This window comes from Microcebus murinus, chromosome 3, assembly GCF_040939455.1.
Source record: "Microcebus murinus isolate Inina chromosome 3, M.murinus_Inina_mat1.0, whole genome shotgun sequence".
NCBI classification, from domain to species: Eukaryota; Metazoa; Chordata; class Mammalia; order Primates; family Cheirogaleidae; genus Microcebus; species Microcebus murinus.
Window position 1 is genome coordinate 5,153,048 of NC_134106.1, and position 21,674 is coordinate 5,174,721.

General features: G+C 44.0%; 1 long non-coding RNA gene across 1 annotated transcript; it reads right to left on the reverse strand.

Moving 5' to 3' along the window:
• Positions 1-260: 260 nt before the first annotated feature.
• On the reverse strand, positions 261-20,992 carry LOC105882955 (uncharacterized). The gene is made up of 3 exons (XR_001159564.3): positions 20,390-20,992; positions 20,141-20,261; positions 261-373 (listed from the first exon to the last, which is right to left on the reverse strand). It is a non-coding gene; the product is annotated as an uncharacterized LOC105882955 (long non-coding RNA).
• Between the last annotated feature and the right edge of the window lie 682 nt (positions 20,993-21,674).

Sequence of the window (21,674 nt, forward strand, 5' to 3'; positions counted from 1 at the left end):
CAGGCCCGTCAGCCGGGAGCAGAAAATGCTGAAAGGTGAGAGGGACTGATGTCTCAAAACTTGCAAATCTAAGCCAGGAAAACCGAGGGTGCTACGTGCAGAGAGTGGACAGGAGCAGAACGGGAAAATCAGAGGACACAAGCATGAATGGGGCCAGATCAGACTGCGTGGGTGTTCTGTGTGGCCAGGTGGAGACCGTGTGAGCACCGTCCGTGGGGCTGACGTCATGGCTTTCCGCGCCGGCGCTGAGCTGTGAGCTGTCTTGTTCAAACCAGACCAAACCAATGGAATCTATGGCACAATATCTTCACTTTTTTTCTATAAGGTCCCCCAAACTTGCTACACGTGGGTTGCAAAATTGACTCTTTACTTCCTAGAAATTAACAGAGAAGAAAAAAAAAAGAGCAGTTATAAAATTCACAGATACATGAAAATAAAAAAAGGAAAATGTTCTCTTTTCTATCCACGAGAAACAAATCTATATATAGTACTAAAATAATAAAGAGGACACCATGTAATAGAATGTTTAACATTTACAACAACGTTTGTAAGGTTGATGCAATGCAGAGTTCCAAAGTCCTGTTTTATGTAATATGTTTCTGCTGTGTACTTTCTATGTAATATGTTTCTGCTGTGTACTTTCTGAAGGATTTCTGCTGTGTGTAGCAGTCAGCATGTTTGTTCAAAACAGCACAGGAACGACTGTGCTGTTGGGGCCATGTGTACGACTTCCCTACCGGAGTCTACCTTGCTTGAGGTCAAGAAGAATGTCCAATGTTTCATTCTTAAGCAGCCGTGTAACTGTATCCACAACGTGAACCTCACCGCGTCTCCTATAATGTGGATGTAAGGTTCAGTAGGACTGCTTAATGTATGTGCATAAAACACACACACAGCATTTTTGTAAACAATAAAGCATTATTAATAGGGTCCTAATGTTTATGCATTTGGATCATCATTCCTGACCACCTGGGATTGTCTGTCCCTTGTCTCGGGTCTGATAGCTGGGAGGGAGTCATTTTATAGCTACTTTCCCCACCCCGGGTGTCCTCACACTTACCCACACTGAAACGCATCTGCCACTTCCCACCCCCTCAACCGTCCCTTTCGCTGCTGTCTATCCCTGTCAGCTTGACGCCTTCCCATTCAATGGCTTTTTTAGCATTGTCTGCAAACTTGCGAATGACACAGTGCACCCCCTCTTCCGGATTAATAAGTAAAATAAGGAATAAGATTCATCTTGACAAGTAGTTTGTAAAATGTCCACTTATACTTAAAACGTCTTTAAAGGAACTTGTTTTTATTGTCTGTGGCGGAATTGGTTTTTTTTTTTTTTTAACAGTCTCATGATAATTGAGACTTGAGTAATTTTAGATTTGCGTCTTCATTAAAATACTTCCAAAGGAAAAACAAAATTATAGAGTGACAAAATATTGGATCTGAAGATATCATAGGAGCCATTTAGATGAATACATCCCTGTGAAGTAATCCTTACCAAAATGTCCTAAGATTTAAAAAGCAGTATCAGAGAGACAGACAGAGAGAGAGAGAGAGCCAGCTAGAGAGAGATAGAGAGATAGAGATGGAGATAGAGAGAGAGATATAGAGATACAGAGAGAGATAGAGATAGAGAGATAGAAAGATAGAGATAGAGATAGAGAGATACAGATAGAGATAGATAGAGAGACAGCGATAGATAGATAGATAGATAGATAGATAGATAGATAGATAGATAGAGAGAGAGAGAGAGAGATATATATATATATAGAGAGAGAGAGAGACAGAGAGTGAGAATTGAAAACCATGTGAGGAGAGGCCTTCATGCACTGAGGCAGAAGTCTTTTCTGCTGTCTTTTCAGAGCAGAAGGGTGTGGAGAACAAGGACTCGGGAAGTCAGCCCCGTTTCCTGTGTCAGCTGCTGTTCCCTGCAAGGTGCAGGCCTGATCCTAAAGGATTCCCAGGGATCAGCTGCCCGTGGCCAGTACTGCGCATAAGCTGCTCTCTCTTCACCAGAGCCGTGTTCAACTCTCAGGAGCCCTGCAGAAGAGGCTCTTCCCCACCTGTTAACTGTGACCACCCACCTGGTCCAGGGAATTGGAATATTTGGGGCTGAGTCAACATTTTAATGTACCTTGTGTACCTTGTGTACCTTGCCCAGTTGTACCTTGCCCAGTTGGCCAAGGGCATCTGGGGCACAGCAGGTGTCCAGGACGGTGCCCAGGCTCCTCTGCCGGGAAGGCCTCGTCCCTCCTGCAGCACTGTGCGGGGAGCCTGCCCAGTTAAAACGCACGTAAACTGAACACCCAGGGCTCATCGTACATGGATGGCAATAATTCCCTGACATTGCGGTGAACAGTATAGGAATGAAGCTATGTACAAATATCAGAGGTTTTTAAATTTCATGGTATTGTTGAAATATGCAGAATGCTGCTTGAGTTAAACCCAGAAGCAAGTGGCGTGTTTCTGTTCCGGGATCTAAAGATGGACCTTCTACGATTGCGATATCTTTTGTCTCTATGTCAATGGGAAGCCAGTGGGTAAGTATCTAACTGAGGTTGCATGTGTCTCTTTTATTTAGGGATGTTGCAAATATATTTGCTTGTATGGGTTTGGTAATCTGTTAGGGACAGAAGGTCCTTTCTCAAGTTTTATTCTCCACCAAATCCTCCACTGGCCTCTAGGTGATCAATACATTTCCACTTAGTATCCAGGAAGGCTTTTCTAGATTCACCAGTATTTCAGTTTCCGTTCTACATTTGATCAATTTGCAGAGGGAAAGTCTTGAAAGAAATTGCTCTAATTCGTTGCATTCTTACAGTACTTCATAGCTTATAAAGTGCTACCGAAACTCTATCATATTTGATCTAAACAATGTCTCCTAAGAGGTATAGGAAAACGCTGTGATCCCTATTTTATTAGCAAAAATCTATGTCCATCCCTCAGGACAAGCTTTTCCAGTTAAGTCAGCTTGCCAGATGATCATTCTCAGCTTCTATCAAAGTTTTAATCTGTCCTCGCTCTATGCCAAGGGAAACATTTAAGCATTCAAAATCAGAAAGGGGCCACCTATGCCTCTGGGAGTTAAGAAATGTGAACGTGGTGAGTCTTCCTATTTTCCCTCCGGGCTGTAGGGCAGGACTGCGGTAGCTTAGGTAGGGTTGAAGACGTGCTGCCCTGCTCTTTTGGAAGCAAAGACCCAACAGAAAACTGCAATGCTTGCTGTGGCATGTAGCTGGGCATGCGGCATTTGGGCAGTTTGGAATCATTAGGCGCCATCTTCTCTTTCTGGGCCCTGCCCAAGTGTGTTTTCCCGCCTCCTTTGAGAAGCTGCTCGTTACTGTGAGCTGCTGGCTTCTTGAGTGAGCCTTTGTTTGTGACTGTGACCAAGTCCTGTTCTTGATTCCTTATCTAGAATAAGGCAATGCCCCAGCCACTTCTCTTCTAGAACATCAGTTTAACCTACATGCTTCTGGGTTTTCTACCCTCAGCAATTCTCCGGACAGAGTTTCTTGTCCTCCAGAAATGAATCAAATACTTGCTGCTTGTGTAATCACCTGTTTTCTTTTGAACCAAGAATTACATGCGAAATTTTATCTTCCTGAAACACAAGTTTGCACAACCGTTTTGTTATCAGATTCTTTCTTAATATCTAATCCATAGAACTCAATCTGTGCATCTGTAAAGTGGGTTTGATGATGTCTGCCTGACTTGTTCCACAGTGTTTCCATGCCATGTCTCTCTATGCCTAAGTAATCGATCGGCGTAAAGTGTCCTTTTTGGGGACCTCTATGCAAACCTACATGTATATATTATCCTTCATGGGGACCTCTATGCAAACCTACATGTATATATTATCACCTACCTGGATAAGTTTCCTTGTCACCCATATTTTGGTCAGTAATAACTTATTGAACTGGCGAGGGGTAGGTGATGGATACATGAAAAGTGTGGGATGGTCCCCTGCCCTAGAGATGCCTATACTGCACAAATGGACAGTTCGACGGAGCCAGACTGCTTGGGGCTGGGTGCTAAGTCTGCTGCCCACCCATGGGGGACTCTGGGCAATGTGCTTTCTTTCTGTTGGCCATAGTTACCATATCTGTGGAATGGCACAGCAGCCATCACTAAATCACTGGCTGTTAGGAGGATTTAGGAGGATTCAGTGAGCTCCTTCATGCACAGCACTTTGAAGAATGGCTGGTACATGATAAATGCCACATAAGCGTTTCTCAAATAAATAACAAATAGATATTCAGGTGGAAGAGACAAATGCATTTTATATAATTGCAATACAATTGAGCAATTGCCAGGAAAGGAGTTTCTGAAGTGCTGCCGACTTTAAAGAAAGTATTAACTGACAGGACTGAGTAATGACCAGGGGTCTACATGGCATGCACCCGGGGTGCCATTCCATGGCAGGTCATACCTAGGGCACCACCCGCCATGCAGTGTCACTGGGTGACAGGGGCCTGAGGGAGGGTGGCAGGGCTGGCTCTCCTGACCAGGAGAGGCGATCAGACTCCACCCTCCACTTTCAATGACCAGACTCTTTTTGGAATTTCTGCTCTAAAACTTGAAGTCCAAGGGGAAGTGTTTGCTTGATTTGTGTTTCCTCTGAAATTGAATTTGACGGAAGATAATGCTGGCATACCCAAAAGCTGCATGTCTGCAAATATCTGCCAGTTCTATTCTTGAAATTGACATATGTCCACACTCCCCAGAGGGATGCATTGGGGATCTGATTAGAAATAACCGAGCCCAGGATGTGACCAAAGACGTGCTGATTCCCAGGGCCTGGGTGTACTCGATAGCTCAGCACTGTGGCCCAGTGGACCTCGGATGCCAAATCCCTTCCTCCCGACGGTATTGCGAGCAGGTGTTTCCAGCAACGGGTCTTCTGCTCCCTTGTCAAAGATGCCCATCTCTGATCAGGGCATGACTTCCGCACTGGCCTTCACAAACCTGCAGGTAGATTTAGAACAGCGTCTCACATGATTGTTCCTTTAAAAAGTGCTCTCTTGATTGGAAAAGTGATGATTTTATTTCATTTTATTTTTAGAAAAAAAAATCACTGAGCACTGGATGCCGAGGACAGCTGGAGTGCGTGGGACGTGGGGCGCTATTTTTTCCCCGGCTGCTTTGGGAACCCAGCAGATGGGTGCTGCTTGATGACACTGGGGGCCACACACGGCGCGGTCCAGCTGCTGACCACGTGGGCACGCTTACTATGGGCAGAGAAGAGAATTTCCCTTCTGCATTCCCTTTTCCCCTTGCTCCTAGCTTCCTTAAATTGTGTTTCTGGACGGCTGAAATCACATCTGCCTCCTTCTCTCTGAAATAGGCAGCCATGGATTCTTTGTGGGGAAAAGACTTTCCAAACCCCATTGTAAAATATGCAAAGGGACTTCACAGCACTCAGGCGACTCGACCAGAGGATGGGCTTTCTCCACGAGGCAGCGCGGCGCTCGCCCTCCCAAGATGGGCAGGCAAGACAAAGCGGAGGTCCCCGGGGGAGCTCGGCTCGCGGCCGAGGGTGGGGCGTGATGTTTCCGCAATCACAGGGGGAGGGTCTGAGGCTTCCCTGCTAGCAGTAGATATTCTTCTGCAGTCGGATTGGAAAGTGGTGGTGAAAAGATAACACTGTATATGCATATTAGCACTTTACAGTTTGCAGTGCGCTCCACACTTTACACATGACAAATGTGATTTCATATACTCTCAGCTAAATACCAACTACTGGAGCCTCGTGCATTCGCGAGACAGCCAAGCCTTCAGACACAGGCTCCACATTTTATGGCTGATGAGATACAAAATCCTCTCCTACGATAAGCGCGTCTGTGAACGTGTGAGTGACAAGTGCCGTGGCGTCGTGAAACACGTGGGTGCCAGCCCTGGCTGTCCCAAGTCCCTGTCTGAGCGACAGCGTGCTGATCTGTGAAATGCAGATTGTTCTCCCCTTCGTCCATCCCTCGGCCTTGGGCCGAGTCAAAAGAAACCGTATGTGAGAAATCACCTTGGGAATTGCAACGTCCTATGTACGCGTTATTAATGCCATCAGTAGATGGGTCTAAGGCAGGCGTCCTCAAACTGTGGCCCGACGAGGACATTTATCCAGCCCGCCGGGTGTTTTTGCCAACGCTGCCTGTCCTGCTTAGCAGCCGACCCGTCCCAGGCCCACGGTGCGCATGTGTGGAATGTGCGCAGCACTCTCCAACGGTCTGAGGGACAGTGAACTGGCCCCCTGTTTGAAAAGTTTGAGGACCCCTGGTCTAAGGTGAGCGACTCTCAGGCATGTTATGATTCTACATGGAATCTTCATGGGACTTGGGCTTCCCAGAGGTCTTACCACCTTGTGAAAGTGGGAACACTTCATGTCACATCGCCCCTGGCATGTCCCTCGGAAACAGCCCTAAACAAAACCATGGTAGACAAAACTGTGCCTCTCTGGGTGCTTTTTGCTTTGCTTCTTTCTTCCCTCCTCTGTATTTTCTTGGGTAAGCCTTGCAGTATCCCTGGGAAGAGGTGATGGCTCTGCCACCTCACCCCTGGTGAAGCGACGCTTAGAGACCTTGGGAGTCCCCAGGACTCACCCAGAACAGGAGGACGCAGGGCTGGCACCCGCGCACGCTGGCGTGACTGACGGCCGAGGCGCTGTCCGTGTGGGCGGTGCTGTGAGGGCCCGGCATGCTCCGGTTCAGCCCCCCTTGGGAGGCTCTTGCTGCTTTGGAGAACCTTCCCTGTGTCTGTTTGTTTCATGTAAGCTCTCATCTCTGGCTTCCCGAGAGTCTCTGTGGGAAGGGGACTTGAAGCCAGTTTTGAGTTTTTGTAGAAACTTCTCCAGTACAAGGCAGGTACTCAGGGGTGGGTGCAGACTTGATTTTACAAGTACATCTGTTCTGTTTATTTTTGCTTCTTTGCAGTATTATCAACTTCTGCTCCATATGGGTGATCCATATTGTGCCTTGGTGAAATGATACCACATTATGCTTTTATGCCTTTATCATCAAACACTACTCATGAAAAAATCACCAGGTTTGCCTAGGTTCATCTGTTCAATTTATTTTTCCCAAACTTTATTTTGAATAAAACACCTACGGTAAATGTGATTTATGTAAATGAATAAAACAAAACTGTTATATAAGCTTTTTTGACATCATTCAGTCCCATTCTGTCGGGGCGCCACTATACAAAATCCTCTGGCAGCATGTTTTCCATAGGATTATATTATTTCTGAAATCACAGAGCCAAAGAGATAAAACTATAATATACTTTCAAATGCTTTAATTTAATTTTTTTCTCCTCTCTCCCCAAGCTTCCCATATGGAGGAACTCCAATATTTTAAAAGAAGCTTTTACTTATGAGAATCTTTCAGCGCTATTCCAAGTGCCTGCAGCTATTCCTCTCTCCCATACTCTGTGCATTCCTCTATTTTTCTCACACCTCGCTCCCTGGTTTTATTTAAAGAATGGCAATCCATCTTTCCTCCACCCTCCCCGCTTTATTGTTATATTTTCTTACTTTCTACCCCCTGGGACCCTGAATGGAAGAATTTTCATTTTCTAGGCTTGTGCTAGGGGCCAGCGCCTGTGCCCCGGAATGACACACGCTATCGCGCTTATTCCACGCGACACGCGGCTCTGGCAGGGCTCCTTATCTCCACGGGGCAGATGGGACAGGGAGGCTCGGGAAGCCGAAGGGCCCGGCCGGCTCGAGGGCACGGCGCTTGGCTGACGGCGGTGCCTCTGAACTTGTGGACTGCATGTTCTCGCAGGCTGTCAGGCTGGGAGGGAAAACGCCTCTCACCCGCTCTCCCCGGGACAGCTCACCACGCGGCAGATCCGTTGCACTATTTCATCCTGAGGAAGCTCCCAAGACTTCCGACGTCAGCCTGGCCAGCTCCTTCCTTTACACGGCGAGGAAACCAACCACGTCCAGGGAGAGGGCCACGGCCTGGCCAGAGCAACACATCTGGCTACGTGCAGTGCGTGCTGGTGGGTGCTTGGCACCTGGTGTTCCACATTACATTTCCTTGTACTCAAACACCCAATGGAAGACCCATAGTGGCCCCCGGTGAAGAAGTAAGCCATTGATTAATTCCCTAAGTATTCATTTGTAAGACCTTCTTAAGCAGACATAGTACATCAAATGAGGCAGTCAACATTTACTTCTGAGATCACATGTGAATGCTTTTGCAAATTATATACTGCTGTATGTGCACTACTACTGTGATGATGGTAAATGTGAACATTTAAGAACAAAAATAAATTAAACTTAACCTTCCCATCATGTCGGCTGGTTAGAGTATCCTTGTCTCATTTTTCCATGTTTGTTGGGAAGTCTCTCTGATACTGGAAGTTGGATTTGCATTACTATTGAGAAGTTCTCTACAAGATTTCTCGAAGAGTTCTTCAGATTTTGTTGTAAAAATTTCGGACACAATATTCAAATATGGAACTCTTAGTCCGATGAGTCTCTTGTGGACTGCTCATCAGAAGATACACTCTTACTATAGTAACTCGACAACCTTTCTCACCCGAGTTTTCCTAGTGCTGGGATAGAAAGTAGTGAATGTTCCTGAAAGCCTCTCTCACTGCAGAATAGCAGGCAGCTATAACCACTGCTCACCCCACTCCCCAAAAAAGGGAAGCTCAAGTGCTCAAGTGCTTGAGTAGAATAGAGCTGGAGACAATAGGTTGACACCCTATGGAAACACCTTGGCCTAAACATAGTCCTGAGAACACTTCATGCTAATGTGTCAATCTGTAAGGTATTTGTCAAATGGTAACCGCAAAAGGTAGTTGAACATTTGGTTACCACCAAACAGATATCTTGAGTATTATGGTTTTCATAGTTACTTTTTTTGCTCATCATTCATGCCCAGCATCAGCGTTTGGGGGTCTGTTTTTAATTATGAAAATCGATGTTCTATATTGCTTTTGTTTTCCCCTTTCATCACGTTCCTGCTGCAGAGGAAGGAATGTGCTTTCACCACCTGCAAACATGGCTGAGGGCTTCTTCCTGGCTCGGACTCCGATGCTCATGGGGAATGCATCAGCATAAAGTCCTTTCTCTTTCAAAGTGAAATTTATTTGTAATAATATTTGCTGTCCTAAAAAAGGTGGTATTTCTCCTCCTACACAATTGGCATTTGGCAACGAACAATGCAACACCTCACCTCATTCACTGCCTGGGCAGTGAAGGCTTTAAAGTATTGGTATCATGGAAGACTTCCTGAAATGTTTTAGCTTAATTAAGAGTGAGGGATGAAGAAAGGGCGGCTAGGAAAAGGCACAGGCAAAATTTTGAGTCAAGGGTCGTAGTATAGAAGCAATGACACCTGTATGCATTATTGCTTGAACATGCGCAAGCTGCTCCACATGGAACGGCTGGATGGGGAAAGGTGTCCTCCCCATTTTGTAGGTATAGAGTGAAGCTCAGAGAGGCAGGTGATGTGCTCAGTTCATGCTTTCAGAGCCTCAGGTATTCTCACACCTAGATCACCGCTCTCTTCCCTCTCTGTCTCAATTCCCTCCCAGATCTGCACCCATTTTGCTTCAGACTTCGTGTCACGCTCAGAGAAAGAGATTCCTGCATAAATCTGTTACTGGATGTTCTCCCAGGGGGAATATTGAGTAACACTGGCAGTAACGCTTATTGCAGACACAGTTGTCATTGAGCAGGCTCACCCTTATACACTGTCCCTAACAGGCAAAACGTTATTTCAAACTTCTATTATTTTAAATAATCTGTGTTTTATAGCCCAGAATGTGTTCTGTTTTGGCAATGTTCCATGTGAGCTTGAGAAGTGTGTATTCTATTCTGAGGTTGGATGGAGTAGTCTAAAGATGCCAAGTATATTCAGTACATTGATGGTGTTGTTGAGTTCACCTATGTCTTTACTGGTTCTCTAACTGCTGTTTTTGCCCATTTCTGATAGAGGGATGTTGAAGCCTCCAATTATAATAGTTGATTCATCTATTTCTTCTTGCAGTTTTGTCAGTTTTTGCTATATTATATTATATTATAATTCCTCTCTATCCTTGATAAATTTCTTTGCTTTGAAGTCTGCCTTTTCTGAATTAATTTAGATACTCTCACTCCCCTGTGATTAGTGTTAGCATGGTATATCTTTCTTTAAGCATTTTCTTATAATCTTTCTGTTTTTGTATTTAAAGTAAGTTTCTTGTAGACAACATACAGTTGGGTCTTGTTTTTTGATCCACTCTAACAATCTTGTTTAAAACGATTACTGCTAGAGTTGAATTAACCTGCCATATTTGTAATTTTTTCTATTTGTTGTCCTTGTTATTAATTTTTTCTATTTAATGAATTCATTTTAACATTTCTTGTGAAGCAGGTCTATTGGCAAGAAATTTTCTCAATTTTTTTGTCTTAGAAAATCTTTATTTCTACTTCACATTTGAAGGATAAATAAACAGGGTACAAACTTCTAGGTTGGTATTTTTTTTCCCTAAACACCTTAAATATTTCACTCTACTCTTTTTCTACTTGCATGATTTCTCAGAAGTTGAATGTAATATTTATCTTTACTCCTCTATGGTTAAGCTGATTTCCTCCTTCTGGAATTTTTCAGAAATTGCTATTTACCACTGAGTTTCTGCAATTTGAATATGATATCCATAAGTGGTTTTTGTGTGTGTGTGTGTGTGTGTGTGTTTGTTTTATTTTGTTTTTATTGCGTTTTTTTTGTTTTTGTATTTAACCTGTTTGATGTTCTCTGAGCTTCTGAATCTGTGGTTTGGTGTCCAACATTATCTTGGGGGAAATAGTCATCACTGCTTCAAATAGTTCTCTATCCTCTTCTCTCTTCCTTCTTTTTATGGTATTTCCAACATGCATATTTAACATCTTTTGTAGTTGTTTCACAGTTTTGCCTATTATGTTATGTTTGAGAGATTTTTTTTGTCCTTTTTCTCTTTGCTTTTCAGTACTGGAAGTTTCTGTTGTCATATCATCAAGTTCAGGGATTGATTTTTCAGTCATGTCCAGTCACCTAATAAACTCATCAAAAGCATTCTTCTTTTCTGTTACAGTGTCTTTGATCTCTAGCATTTCTTTTTGGTTTTTTATTAGAATTTCCATATATCTGTTTACAATGTCCAAATGTTCTTGCATGATGGCTACTTTATTCATTAGAGCCCTTGGCATATTAATCACAAATGTTTTAAATTCCCAGACTGAGAATTTCAACATCTCTTCCATATCTGAGTCTGATTTTAGTCCTTGCTCTGTCTTTTCTAACTGTTTTTGTTTTTAGTATGTGCTTTGATTTTGATGTGGTTTGTCCCCACAAAACTCATGTTGAAATTTGGTCACCAATGAGGAAATGTTGGAGGTGGGGCCTAGTGAGAGATGCTTGAGTCATGGGAGTAGATCCCTCATGAATAGGTCAGTGCCTTTCCTGGGTGTGAGTGAGTTCTCACTTTTGAAGGAAAGGATTGGTTCTCAAAAAAGCAAGTTGTTTTAAAGAGTCTGGATTCCTTGGTTTCTCTCCTCCTTTCTCTTTCACTGTGTGATCTCTTTGCACATGCCTGATCCCCTTCCACTTCTCACCTAGAGTTGAAGCAACCTAAAGCCCTCATCAAATGTGGCTGCCTGATCGCGAACGTTCCAGCCACCACCCAAATAAGCTTCTTAAAAAAAAAAATCATCAACTTCAGGTATTCTGATATAGCAACATTAAATGAACTAAGACAATGTGTCATGTAACTTTTTCTTGGTAGTCATACTTGATATGCCAGGTAAAAGAAATTTCTGTATATAGGCCTCTAGTAATGTGGTGGTAAGTTGTATGGGGAGAGAAAACATTATGTAGTCCCGTAATTAGGTGTCAGTTTTTCAGTGAGTTTGTGCCTCTGGACTCTGAACTTCACAAGTACTTCTCATTTCTTTTTCACCCCCTTGGGTGGTACAGAATGGATAGTGAGGCTGGAGTTGGGTGGTTCCCTTCCTCCATGTGGAAAGTTAGAGAAGCCTGGAAGTGATATTTCCTTTCCTCTAAGTTGATTGGGATCTGAAAAATCCCTACAACTCAGGCTCATGCTGAACAGTTTCTCCTGAAAGAAGACCCTGTGAAAAAGATCAGAATGCTCTGGCATATTTTAAAGTGGCTGCTTTCCCCCTCTCCTTGCTAGGGGCTCAAGGGGATTTTTCTATGATATTTACCATGAGAACCCAGTCAAACTGCTGGGGGTAAAATTTGCAAAAGTATGGAAACACCCCTATGACATGGGTTTCCCCTGGAGTTTTTGACTTTCGCAATTGTCCACATTGAGCTTCCAGCAATTTATCAATTATACTTTAGATTTTCCCACCCTGGCAGTGGTTCCCCAAGGAAGTCTCTGCTTGTGGGGGTTTTGCCCTGGTAAATTCTGATTTCTGATTCTCTATTTGCTTATCTTTCTGTCCAATGTAGAGGGCAGTAGTTTGCCCTATGACTTTACTTTCCTTAGAGATGTAAGAATTACTGATTTTTTAAGAGTTGTTCAACGTTTTACTTGTTGTTAGGATGGAATGGTGGCTTCCAGACTCCCTCCAAGCCAGATGGAAACTGGAATTTCATCCATTCTTCATGCAACATGTTGAGTCACTACTTGGTTCTCAGTTGTCTTCAAAATGAATTTAGCCTCTCTTGAGCCGTACATACAGTTATGACTTCACTCTCAATCTCTCTCTGCCTCTTCAGTCTTTTGTTTTTCCACTACATTCATACCACAGCATAGCGTACATCGAAACCTCTCATAGATTTGGCCTCTCTCCCAACTCTGTGCCTTAGCAAGAGCCATGGCCTATGTCTGAATGTCCCCCTTTGAGATTTTATTCAAAAGTTGCCTCCTTTTCCACCCTACCAACCAAGCTAGAGTTAGTGGCTTCTCTGCTATCACTTTGTAGAATTTGACTAGAGCACTTACAGCCCTTTATTTTAAGTTCTCTGTGTTCTTCTTTCCCCACAAGACAATGCTGTCTACAGTGGAATGACTCTATCTAATTAACTTGAGTGAACAAGCAGAGGAATCAACAGTTGTTGATTTTGTTACATTTTTGTCTTCAAAACCCTTTCCATGATTTTTACATTGGGTTTTGCAATGGTCCTTTGGAAATAGTTCAAAGAAAAGATTTTACTTCTTATGTTTTCTCTTATTTAATGGACATTATAATTAATGTTGTCATTTCTTTTCAAATAATTTTATGATCGTGATATTGCATAATTATATTTGTAATGTACTTAAGGCATTTGTCAACTTATTCAACAATAACTAAATATTGCTTAAAAGTTATGACCACTGTTGTCATGGCATCATTTACCACATTGACTTCCACTTCTGGTTGCATTAACTGTAGTTTTTATCACAATATTTGAGACACTAAACAAGATGCTGTCAATATCTCATTTAACAAGCCTAGGAGTGAGACATAATTATGAGTTTATAAATGGGGAAGGCTGAGATAAAAACATTGAAAAGATTTCTGCAGGTTACAGAGCTAGTGAGTGGCACATTCAATACTCAGTTCATTGTTTTTCCTCTTTTCCATGAACACAGTTTGATCTGTATTCATTATATGTCCAACTTTCTATACTCTGCACACAGAGACAACCCCCTTCTTCAATCTGTTACCTTTAGACATTTTTATTTTATTTATCAAAATCTTCTGATAATTTTCTCTAGTTTTTTTTTTTCTTTTTTGGTCCCTTTTCCTCTACTTTCCTTTTTTTTCAGTTATGATGAGAAAACGAATTATGGAAACAATATAAAAAATAGCAGCTTTTCTATTTACTCAATATAAAAAATAGCAGCTTTTCTATTTACTCATTATTAAATTTGACCTCAACCTATGGAAGTGAATAAGATCTTTAAGCCATTTAATCAATTAATAAATACAGGTAAACTATCCTGAAATACCATGTTGCAAAATATGATCCTACATAAAATAGTCTTAGGTTCATTTTGCTTTCTTGCACAGTTTCACCTTACTCGTCTCCTGAAAGGACGGGGCTCAGTGCAGCATGGCAGGTTCCCTTGAGGAGAGAGAGAGGCTGTATCAAACAGGTCACCTGCTCCTTTGGTGCCGCAGGGAAGGCCTTTGCAGCTATTTAAAGCGGCATTTCAAATGGCCACGTCTTAAAGTATACAGGAGCTTTTATCCCTTCATAATTTGAACTTCCCTTCTATTTTGGGAGATCATGCGATCTACTCCTGTTCCATTCCTGAGGTGTGTATAAAATGAATTCTTTTATCAGTTCTGCCTGCCCGGGATAGATAATTTAGTGACAGAACAGAGAGCGTCTTTGTGTGATTTCTACCTGGCTGCCTTTGCAAATGCAGCACGTGATTTCACGGACTTTTTACATTTTTTTTTTTTTATTAGAAGTTGCTGCATTTGAATTAGCTACAATCCCCCTTTTTAATAGACTGTATCAAAAATGTTTAAATTCCATAGCATTGGTGGAACCGAACATTATGGCTGAGGACAAGGGCTCTGAGCGCTCCGGGAGTGTTATCAGCAGCTTTAAATGGGTATCGCGTCTGGAGACAGATACGCGACGAGGGGAGCCAGGCCCCAGCAGGCTATTCAGCTTTCAGTTCCGAGGAAGCTGCTGCTGCTCACTGTGTACACAGAGCTAATGTGATTTATCTGATCCGTTTCCGTGCAGGAGAATGAAATGGCTCCTGTACGGCAAACCGATACAGAAGCTGCAGTTGCAAACTGGCAAGGCTGGTGCTGCTTAAATATCTAGGCTAAGTACTTTTTAAATTAGCACTTTAATCTTGTTAGTGGTCTGTAAATGAGAACCCCTCTAAGCAATCAGATGTTCACAAATAGGGCCGTTTCCTACCGACCAGTGATATTCGGAAGACTAAAGCTGTCTTGCTAAGGAGGATTGACTTTGTAGCAGGGTCTTAACCGATACCCAAATACACCACAGAGACCCTTCGTCTGGCAGCATGGAGTGTGGGGCTCTGCTTTGACAGTCTTTTAGGGACTGATGTCACTGCCCCGCACCCTCCAGTCCTATAATGCGTTTCCAAGTCTCCCCCGCACCTCCTCCGGTGGCCTCCTGAGGGGGGAGGGGATGAGAGCATTGAGAGCAGAGCCCAGAACCTGTGTGGGGGTGTGATAACACCTGTCCACACACAGAACCCTTGGATAGCACCTCATTTCCATGTCACTTCTGCAGAGAGGATGTTGCAGCTCACAGGGACAAATGGCCGCTGCACTAGAGCGCCAGGAAGAGGTGGGGGCAGCGTCTACTCTTACCCTTCCCCAGGATGGGGTCTCCTTCCTGTGCTCTAGCCACCTTGTTGCTGTCCATCACTGCATGGCCTCTTATTATCATCTTTATAATATTTTTAATTGGTGTTTCCCTGTAGTCATGAGCCATGTCTATAAACTTTGCATTGGCATGCAGATGTCTCTCCCCCATCCTGCGCCCACTGCCCACTAGTGCTACATCAGTCGTCTACTTAAACCTCGGAGTTGACTGGCATTAGGCAGAGGGTGGGGGGCACTGATGCTCTGCCTGGATCCCCCCTCAGGGAAGAGCCGCTGGTCCCACGTGCTGAGAATCTCATCGCTGGTCCTCCTGCCCAAAGCCACTCCCTCTCTACAAATGGCAGGGGTGGAAAGGCCTGGCCATCTCTTTCCAATTTGGGACAATTCCCACTGTCAATTCTGGTTCCAGAGTTCCCCCAGGATAGGGAGTTGTCCTTGGGTTTGTGTCACAGGGGACTTCCTCCTCTTCCCAATTCTACTTGTCTCCCATCTTCCCTTTCACAGGTGTGGTCCCCAAGGGACCGTAGGAAGAAATTCAGAGTCTGGGGCTCTTTCAGACACGCAGAGTCTCGCTCTGGCTAATTCCAGGGTCCTATTTGGGAATAAAGGTGTGGGGAATCCTCGATGTCTCTGTCCAAAAGAGTCACAAATGAGGACACTGACTTATTACCAGAGCAGGGAAAAGAAAGATCTCTCTCCCCAAGAGCCCCTCACCCATCTTCCTGAATTCTGAGCACAGAGGCCATAAACCACGGTGTTCCATACCACGGTGAGGTTAAGTGCCCTACACTCACTCCCACGGTCCTGCAGGTGAGCCCTGGGTCCGAGGTAACCTTTGCTACACCAGTGAAGACCATCCTTTGTGGGGAGCTTGCCTTGCATCTTAATGCCCTGACTTCATCTCACTCTCCCAGCCCACTGTTGGGAGCCTCGCATCCTACTGCCTCTTGCCAGGCTGTTCACTTAGGATCTGGGCATTGTTGTGTCCTCCCGTGTCATGGCTATCTTCCTTCCTGTAGGTTGACCTCGCAGGCCCCAAACCCGCTCCATCACTTGTCTTTGGTAAAAAGCCAGCTTCCGTGAACCACGACCTTAGACCTTACTACTCTGTCTGCGGTTTCAGGCTTCACCTGGTTCTCAAACTTTACTGACCCTCAGTGTCCCCTGGGAAATGTTCCCACCATACAGATTGTGTAATCCCACCTTAGCTTTGGTGAATTTTAACGAAAGATTAGATATTATTATAGAATGTGTATTATTTTTAGACAAACCTTTAAAATCATTCCTTCAATTCCAAGAGTCTAGAGAACTAATGACTGGGATTAGCTTTCTTAAAATCTCCTTGTCCCAGTCTAACTTTTCGTATGGACCACAGAGAAGACAGCTGAAGAGAAGCCCTGGAAGAGCTCACGGTTCTGATCTAGGATTGGAAAGATGAGCCACACATGTTGTCTGCAGGGAGTGCAGATGGCAGAATCCGCCCGTTGTTCTGAAGGTTTCAAACACTGCCTGGTTTCTGGTCGGGATTTCAGGAGAGGGGCACACAATTTCCACCTCCCGAAGCTACCTCAGACTGCTGAAGAGCCCAGGACACTCCGCAGCTGAGACCCAGTATCCCACATCATAGAGGAAAAACACTCGTTGGCTTATAAATCCTTGGTTATTATACTAGTAGTATTTGAAAATATACTTCTTAAAAACTAGGCAGCTTCCAGGTAGGTATACAGTGAAGTCAATGGCTCCTTCTGCTACCTCAGCTCTTCTCACTCTCTTAAGTTAACCAGTTAACTGCCTGAAAATTTGCCACTTTGTAGACACCATTGCATACATGTGTGTGCAAACAATAGAGACAGAGATGGGGACAGGGATAGGAAGAGAGACAAAGAGAGGTAGAGAGGAGGCAGTAAGGGATGGGGGAGAGAGACAGGGAGGTCACTTTGGGAAGCTATTTCACATCTCCATCTCATGCTTTCCTAATCTGAAGGATTAACAATAGCACCTGCCTCGCAGGGCTATTGTGAGAATCAAATGAGTTAGTATTTGTAAACCTTTTAGACCAGTGTCTGGAACACATAAGCACTATACAACTGTGGCTAACAAACAAACATGTGCACATACTTTCAATATAACCTAGACACAACTTTACAACTTTCAGTTTTTCACTTACAACCATGTCTTGGAGCTCTATATGTACCAGCACTACCAGCGCATAGAAATGCACTGTAATTTTGTAACAGCTGTATAGACTGCATAGTGTTGTATGAATGGACTATAAATTATTTAATAATATTTTTGATGGGCAATTGTGTTGTCTTCAAGGATAACATTTTTAAATATTCTAATAAATAACGAAGTAAATACACATATTTGTACTTGCACGAGCAGGAAAGAAAACGTAGACTAGAAAGTCAAATTGCAGCATGAAGGGGATGCAGATTTCCAGCCTTCAGCGTAATGTCAAGTTTCTACTCAAAGGGGACTCACCAGCAGGGCATGAGAAGGCCCATCCCCCCTCACGGAAACAAGAGCTGGATATTGCAAACTTTTAAAAATATTTACTAATGTGAGGGGATGAAGAATGGTAACTTCACTTTGTTTTCATTTCAGGCAGAATTCTATCATAGAAAAGTTAGAGAGCAGCTATTGTCATGCTTTTATCTGGACAGTGGGAAAAGGCATCGTCTAACCTTGAAACATGAAGTGGGCATTTCAATAAAGCTCTTAGGATCAGCGTCCCCCTGCGGAGATGCCAAACCCAATCATATAATGTAGGCATTGCTAGTATTGGTATCTTTTCCCTGACCGTAATTGCAATGTTGAACCAATTGCTTCCTGAGGATGGACAAGATGATGGATGATAGATACATATGGAGATACAGAAAATAGAGATGTGGATATGGACAATAGGTAGATGGATAAATAAAGGATAGAGACAGACATAGATAGGGCCAGGTGGAGACAGAGAGAGATGGCTGTAGATAGAGATACATACATAAAATCCTAGTAACTGTGCTTCTGTGAAGTTACTTGGAGGGCTAGTTAATAGTGTCTTATTGTACCTTGAAGAGCAGTCGCTGTATGTGCTCAGCGTGTAGGACAGCCGTGATGTCTGTGCAGGTGTCTGCCCTGGCTTAGCACCCCCAGGCCTGTCATGTACAAGTTATCGAAACATTCACTTTCCACCCGCTGAGCTGTACTTTCCTCACTTAAAAAAAAACGAGGAAAAGAACACATATCTCAAAATGGAGCTGTTAAGATTGACAAAATAAAATAAACGAAGCACCTCATTGAGTTTCACGATCAACATGTGAGAAAGATGACTCAGTTTGATGCATTAGCTACAGGTGCAGCTCACAGGAGGCTTAAGTGTCTTGCTTTAGGTCACGTGGCAGATGAATGACAACCCTGGTAAAAGAACACAGGTCATCTAACTCCTAGGGAAGAGCTCACACCACCGAGCCACACACACTCGGAACGTGGTTCTACGTGTGGAACTCCCTTAAGACCGGTGGGCACGTTCCTCTTCTCCGCCCTCCTGCATCCAGCAGCTCAGGATCTATCTATCTCAAAGCACTCTTGCAATATCAGGCCAACATAATATTTGGGCATAATGATATTTATATGAAATATGTTAATGACTATAATTAAAACTAACGAATAATCCAAGTTCTAATAATTACATTATAATTAACTAGAAATCCTAGTCGGAAGTAAATACGTCTGAGAAGACTTTCATCGGATGAGGAATTGCACGTGGCTCTAGTTTAAAAGCACAACCTCTGAGCTGAACTTGACACACACACATGCTTGTGTGTGTCTACACTCAGATAGGGCTTCGCTGCTCACAAGAAGACAGACCCGACAAGGAGACTTTGCTCCTCCTCTACAACTTGGCCCACAACACCCAGGGCAGACTTTGAAGTCAGAACATGCTTCCATAGTTCCCTGGGGGATTGTCTCTCGGTGTTAGCCAGACTGAACACTAGATGTCACTGTGTTGCAACAAAATTTGGGTTTTGAATGCATTTTTGTGTGGCTGTAAATAAGGCATTCAATTCCATAGGGGGGGGAAGGTGACATGTCTTTGGGAAGTATCAGTCGTTCTCAGTGGCCTCCTAAATATTCATTTGAGCCAAATATTCTAAGGTTTGCTTGTCATCTATGCAGTTTTATTTCAGATGAGCACACACAAGATATGTGTATATTTTATCCATCAGTGGTTTCAAAATTCATATTTGAACATCCATTTTTTTTACGCTTTTGTGTGGAAAGATGGAGAGCAATGTGGACCAAGAGTGGTAAAGCAATAGGCCTGGCTCTGTCCTTTCAGCCTGGGCTCTCGCCACATTTCCAGAATTCTCATCGTCCTGACGCTGGACCTCTCCACCTGGGAGTCCACAGCTACCGCAAAGCCTTCATCTGTGACATCTTCTCAGCACCAACTCCCCTATCTCTCTAATTTCTAACCAATGGCAGGGCCACAAAACCAGTTTCATGATTTAAAAAAATACCATCTGTGTGATTTTTTTTTTACATTTCTGCCCTTTAATTATTATATCCAATATAATAATCAGATAGAATCAGGTCACCAAGACCTGATTCTAGCTCATCATTGTCTCTAAAACTCTAACAAGATCCTTGGAATATATGACCTGGTGCAGCAAAGTCACTATCAAATTTCCTGTTTGTCTTCGATACATTCTTCTGTTTTTTTAAATCCCCCAGTCTTTGCAGGACTTGCTGTCCCTGCCTACAAAGCCTTTAGTTCTTTCTCTAGCTGGCCAGTGTTGTTCAAAACCCAGGTCTGACTTACCTTCTGCAGTGCACGCTTCATCACATACCTACCTTACTTTTGCACGCTGCATTCTGACTATTTCCTTGTATTTCTATCTTCTCCTTAGGTCTCACATATGCCATGGGAATGGAGGACGATGTCTTTTCCTTTTTGTTATGTTGATAATCCTCCCTACATGGTAGGGAAGTGAAGGTAAAAATGACATTTTTGCATGGCATAGAACACTTTCCTCTAATTTGGAGTTCATTAATTAAAATTTAACAGAATGGTAAAATGATAATTTCAGTTGAGGCACTCACAAATCGACAGATGTCATATTCCAGAACGAGGTGCAATATCCTGAGGCTCGATTTCAGAAAGAGGAAGAGAAAACCAATTGCAGGGCTCATCACCCCTCACCCAGTTGGTGACAGGAAAGGTTTGAAGAAGCTGGAGCTGGAGCCAGATTTTCCTGGTGAGAGTCTTGATGTTCTCCAAGGAATGTGGGCATTCTTCCTTGTATCTCAAGGCAAAGAAAAGGCACTTAAAGGACATCACTTGGAAAGCTAGCTATTGTGATTTGCTTTTTGGTGGACACAGTGAAGTTATGCCTGGCTCCCTGCTCAAAGGTCTTGAGGGTGAGGAGTGAGGGCAAGGGGGCCACCGTGAGAGCTGAGCAGAGAGCAGGCTGACACCAGGGCAAGGATGTGTGACTATTCCCCAGGGATCAACAGGCAAATATGGGTTAGACTGGGGTTAGACTGACCCCTGCCAATGAGAGCCCCTGACGGGGACAAGAAGACCTTGACCAAAGAGTACCCTGATGCCTGGGTTCTGGGGAAGGAAATATAAGTGACCACCAGGCACAGTGTTCTGATTACTAAGCTACAGCTTCTCAGCTCCAAACGCAGCCTTCTACACTTAGCCCTGTGATGCTGGGAACACTGGGGACGCCACACCACCTTTCCTCTTTGCCAGGCCTCCCTGACCAGCTCTGCCCATGTGCTGCCAGAGGGACACTGCAGGGCTGGAGGAGGGACAGGGGACTGGACCCTTCTCTTTGCACACTGCTCATGTCAGCAGCATCCAAGCAATGTGGCTTCCCCTGCAGCGCCTGTTGAGGAGTATTTTATTTCAGTGTCTAGTTTTTTCCGCATTTCTATAACCAGCCCCATCGTTCTCCCTCCCACGGCAGCATTTCTTCAGAAGTCTGAGTGCCAGCTCTGTGGCGTCCAGACAGCACCTGCTCCCTCCAGGGCTGGGCTCCAGCGAGCAAGGCTCCTCCGCCAGGCTTCGTGCCCTCTGTCCTTTGTTCCCACAGACCTAGGGCAGGCCACTTCTTCCTACATTGACTGCAGCCACAAGACTCCAGTTTCCTTTTTTGTTTTTTTGCCTTTAAGTCACTTGCTGTCTGTCTAACTCGTCCCCTAAATTCAATTACCTCTGTTAAAATAACCAGTATGTTTCTGCTTTCCTGTCTGGACTCTGAGGATGGAATGAGCCCCATCCTCACACCAGGAGAACTGCAGGTGCCGGTTCTCTGAGCTAAGGAGAGAGAGTGAACACACCACAAAAGCATTTCCAAAGAGGAAGGGTCCCTGCTTT